We start from the raw sequence: 5,367 nt of genomic DNA, 5'->3' as shown, positions 1-5,367 counted from the left end.
GGGTAGAAGAGAGAAGAGAGTAAGTCATATCCATGAACTGACATCTTTTCTCAAATTGACTTCACCATGAGTAAATATGGCCTCATCAGTACCGTGGAATTTGACCGAGCAGATTAGCATGTCTTCTACCTTGAGGACCCTACCTAGGGTAGGGTGTAAGAGAGCCTCCCCTCTCCTAGAGGTCTATGATTTGGAATATTCAACTTCTGAAATCCAATGAAACCAATAAATCTAATAAACCCAATAGATCGCCAACCTCCTTCAACCCCTCCATTTCACTTCCATGATTCCTTTCCAGCATTCTTGCCCTTTGTCTCTCCATCTGATCTACCCTGGAATCTCCAGCCTTTGTGAAGACAAATGAACAGCTGAGCCGAGCTGTAGGAGACCACATTGCACAGATTGGAAACTCAGAGACACCTTGCACCACTTCTTTTCAGATTAACACCTTCTTCCATTCCACACAGATGTTTTTCCAACTTTCCAACACTCTTATGAGCCTTCTTCCTTTTTTTCTATCCACCATCCTTTCCTCTAGCAGATGTGCTTGACTCCCTCTCTACAGCAGAAATAGGCTTGTGAAGGAAAAGCTGGTGAAGTTGATGAAATTCTTGTATCTGAACCAGTTGTACTTTCTTCCCTCCAGTCTCACACAAAAAGCTCCTCTTCAAATCACTAAGCAATATCCATGTTGTCTCTGAGTAGCATCTACTTATGCTTTTGTGATGTTGCTAAACATAGAAGTCCTTAACTTAATGTACGTTTGATGTGCATTTCTTTTACTATGAAGGAGGTTGAGCATTTTTAAATAGTTTTGTGTACACTGAATCTTCTTTACCAATTCCTTCCATCCAGCATTTTTCTCTCATTCTTTTTCTTTCCTTTTTATTTTTCTTCTTTTCTTAGTTGGCCCTCTATGTTCTTTACTATGTTTGAGCACTATCTATTCTCATTTGCTTTCTTTCACTTTTGCCTTCATTTCTGTGATGGTTTTACCTTTTTCTTACATTTCTTTGTTGAGTTCTTCCAGCTTACATTTTATCATCTCCTATATCTCACTACATTTTCCTTGGGCTCTTACATATCTGAAGTTCCTGTTTCATAAAAGCTGTTGCTTTATTGATTATTTTGAATTCATACTATATATATGCAGTGTTTATCTGTTTCAAGGCAATATTTTTCTCATGAGTATTTCTTGTCTAACATTTTTTTTGTTCCTTCTTCCCTTTCCCTTGGTTCATAGTTACGTGGATTTTCACTTTTTGGTTCTTCATTATTGAAAGAGATAGTTTTTTTCAGACCAATTCTTTACCGGTAGGGACCAGTGCCAGGCTCCAACCTGGCTAGAATTTCCTCATTCCCCAGGGTTTTGTGAATGGCGATGATGGGCAGCAGTGGTTTTTTCTCACAATAACAACTTTCTCTTCTCCCCTGATGTCATAGAGATGGTCCATTTTCTCTACATACAACCTTTCTGTGTGACTTCTCATTTGGCTCTGCTTCCTCCAATTTTTAAAAGCAAATAGTGTGCAGAAGCACCTCTGCCCCTTATCTGTGCACCCTGTTGCAGTGAGGATTTGGAGTTTTGCACCTCAAGGAGTACCCCTTTTACCTTTGATGGCTCTTTGAGACCTGCAATCTCTGCATCCTCTCTCTCCATTCTTGTCAATTCTTACCTTCTCTATCATTGCTTTGGGAATTCACAGCTCCTTACTTTAATCATAGTGGAGTTTGTATTTTTGGTTTTTGCATTCATTTTTTGCCTTTGGATGATTTTTAGGAAGAGCTAGAGGAAATGCCAAATATATGCTTTAATATCTACGGCTGTCCTTTTATACTTTAATATCTAGGTCTGTCCTTTTATACTTTCTCTGAAACCTCGCTCTGTGTCTATTTTTAAGCTCTTCTATTTTTTTCTCAAGTTTATGTAAGGAAATAAAAAACCTCCCTGGTATCCCTTGTACTTAATGTCCTTATCTACCACTGTGTCTCCTCTCATTCACTAAATATTTATTAAATGCCTACCATGGATGGGGCATAGCATTTGATATTAGGGTTTTAATGTTGATCAAGGTCAATGTCGCCTCTGCTCCCTCTGAGCTTATAATCTAGGAGAGAAAGCTGAGAATTAAACAAGCAATACAAATACTTTAAATTCACTCTCCCACGTTTCATTTACTTTTCAGTTGTCTGCAATCAAGCTTCTGCCTCTCAGCTCTGCTGTATTGTTCAGGCAAAGGTGCCACAGAAAATTCCATTAACAAATCCAGTGGAAGATCTTCAGTCTTCAGCTCACCTTTCTCCTCCGTGGGGCAGTTCACCATTCCTCTCTCATTGAAACGTACCCCAGATTTCTGTGACCTCTCATACTCTTTGCCCTTGTCATCTGCCCTTGATTTCTCTGTCTACTGGCAGCTCCTCCTGCTTCTCATTAGCAGCAGGTGTTCTGGAAGCACTACACTAGCCATCATGGAGGAACATGGCGATTCTGAGCTGACCCCCAGCTGCAGCAGGCTGGGCCCTGGCAGCGTTCACAGCAGCTGTGCTCCCTCATGGGCCCTTCAAGGTTGGCTGGATGGGCACCAACCCTAAGTATTTAGAAATGATAGAATGAAGTACAGGAGATGACATCCAAGTTTATATAGCATTCTTAGTTTACCTGGACCTCATGGACAGTAAAAGTTAGCGTGAAGTCAATTGTGTGTGGGAATGCTGGAACTGCAGCTCATCTGCCTTGTACTGAGCTAGAAGGGGAGGGGCTGCAGACTGTGGTGTCTACCCCCTTCACTACTTCCCTCAGCCATAACTGCTCAAGGGAGATCTTGAAGGCATCTTAGAACACAAAGATGTTCCCAGTGGCATTACTTTTAATAGCCCAAATTATAAACCACCTAAAAATTTAGGTCAGGAATCAGCAAACTTTTTCTATAAAAGATCAGAAAATAAATATTTTAGGATTTGCAGGCCATACTTTCTCAGTCATAAGTTGTCAACACTGCTGTATGTAACACAAAGCAGCCACAGAAAATATGTAAGCAATATGGGCATGGCTGTGTCCCAATAAAACTATCTATAAATGTGGTCCCATAGTTTGCCATCCCCTCGTCCAGGAAATAGTCAATAAAAGGATATATATGAGTGGTACATTAAGTACTCTTTGAAAATTAGTAATCAATATTATTTAAAACATGAGAAAATGTTACATTAAATAAAAATTGCAAGATACAAAAGCATATGAATGGCTGTAATCATGACTGAAATAACACACCCATCATATGATAAAAAGATGACAAAGGAAATCAAATTACTAACTGTGGTTGCAGTAGGATGGCAGGACAGTAAATAGATAACTTTGTCTTTTCTCAATATTTGTTTTCATTTGTATTACTTTTATAATAAGAATATTTTACCTTAAAAAAATTTTTTAAGTGGGTATGCACTCAAGAGCCTCGTTCTTGGCCCTTTTCTCTTTTCATTCTGTGTGTCTTCCCTAAATATCTTCCTGCACCCTTACAGTTTAGCTCTACTTTCTATGACAAACAACTGCCAAATCTATGTCTTTAGCTCAGCCTTCTCTTCTGAGCTCCAGATTCATATTTCAGCCACTTACTAGACCTCAATACCAGGGTGTCCCTCCTTCAATTCCAACTAGACAGATCTAAAACTTCAAAAGTAATAATATTTGAAGTAATATCTCTGAAGTAATATCTCCAAAATGATTACTAAGCCAATATCCCCTTGCCTGGTTTAGTGGCTTTTCTGTATTCTGCATCTCCCAAAACTAAAGCCAAGCATTTACTCTAAATCTTTGCCATTTTCTGATAACTTTCAACGTATTTTATTTATTGTTCCTTTTTCCTTCTTTTTTTAACTGGAACCACTCCAACTGCTTTCTCCCCCTCTTCCTCTCCCAAAGGAAGAGAAGAACGATCATCAGTGGCAAGTGACAGTAGCAGCAAAGCAACTCCACGAGCCAGCTTCACGCTCAGGATCATCCTGCGCCTTCTCTTCATGGGTTCTGCTGCTCTTCCGCAGGTCTGTACGCATTCAGAGAAACTTCCCTAGTAACAAACTATAGAATTGATCCCTGAAAGTATAATCTCTCAGTGTATTTTAATTCTGCTCCCTGGCCTCCAAGCCCAGCTTGACTGCCCTGGTCCAATCCCTGGTTGTCCCAGGCCCAGACGACTGTCATTGCCTCTCAGCTGGTCTTCCTGCCTCAGTCTCACTCCCTTCCAGGCAATATTTCCACCAATCTCAGGGTGATCTTCCTAAAATCCAAATTTAATCACAACAGACTCCTATTTAAACCCTTTAATTCCCCCCCCTTCTTCTGGATAAAATATAAACTCTTATCATAATTTTAAAAACCTTGCATGATCTGGCCTCTGCCTACCATCCCAGGATGATGTCCTGCTGCTCCCATTTCTCCCCTGCCCTATACCTTATGTGCTACTATGCCTCATTACTCCTTCTCAAACCCAACATGACAGTTCAGCCCTGTTCCATCCAATATGCTTTTTCCTGGGATACACTTCCTGAAATATTTCTTTTCCTGGAACACACTTCCTCTATGTTTCTACCTACATGAATCATTCTACAGGATTCACCTCAGTGGCTGCCTCCCCATGGAAACCTGGCCTGCCCCACAGCCCACCCTACCACCTTGTCTCCTCTGAGCACCTGTTTGATATCCTGGATGCATCTGCCCCATTGCATTGGAATTCAGTTTTTGTTCATCTGGCTTTGACTAGGCTGAGAGCTTCTTGAGAGCAAGGACAGGGTCTTACTCATCACTGCACACTTAGTATGTTCCAAAGAGCCTAGGGCTTAAACGCGTGTGAATGAATGAAGGAGCAAGTGGTTGAATGAACTGTGGTGAGATTACGATGCGAGGAACAACCTACACTAGTCAGTGGGGAAAGGCATTTTGTAACATTGGTGGTGTTGAAAGATGGGAAATACAGTCTTTCTCTCTGGCTATTTAGTATTTTACAGCAGATATTTTCTGAAGTGTTAAAAGTTAAATCAGTTTCCAGGAAAACATGACTGGTGATGTAAAATATGTCGTGAGGGGAATATTTCCCCTCCTAATACTTTCCATGCACATGAAAGGGAAAAGTGCACCCACCACATATGCATGATGCTGTCATCTAGAAGTTCATGCTCTCATGTTTCTCCAGGCCCTTATGTGCAGGGTAGCAAATGAGTATGTTGGCTAGGGATCGGTCCACGCACAAAGTTGGCGTGCTCTTTGCCGTGTAATGAGTCATCTCCCTGTCGGTACCTGGTCAGCCCCAGCTCTGAGACAGAGCAGACAAGAAGGGACCCATCTGATGTCCTAGATGCATCTGTCTCATCGTGTTT

General features: G+C 41.0%; 1 non-coding gene and 1 pseudogene across 1 annotated transcript; one reads left to right on the top strand and one right to left on the bottom strand.

The window, feature by feature from the left end:
* Positions 1-2,469: 2,469 nt before the first annotated feature.
* Positions 2,470-2,837, top strand: LOC104007133 (tRNA-splicing endonuclease subunit Sen15-like; annotated as a pseudogene).
* Positions 2,838-3,876: 1,039 nt separating this feature from the next.
* Positions 3,877-4,103, bottom strand: LOC112209964 (small nucleolar RNA U3). The gene has a single exon (XR_002944936.1). It is a non-coding gene; the product is annotated as a small nucleolar RNA U3 (small nucleolar RNA).
* Positions 4,104-5,367: the final 1,264 nt, after the last annotated feature.

The sequence above is a fragment of the Pan troglodytes genome, chromosome 6, assembly GCF_028858775.2.
Source record: "Pan troglodytes isolate AG18354 chromosome 6, NHGRI_mPanTro3-v2.0_pri, whole genome shotgun sequence".
Classification (NCBI taxonomy): domain Eukaryota; kingdom Metazoa; phylum Chordata; class Mammalia; order Primates; family Hominidae; genus Pan; species Pan troglodytes.
Note: the sequence above shows the minus strand (reverse complement) of the source record. Positions and strands in the feature narration are given on the sequence as shown.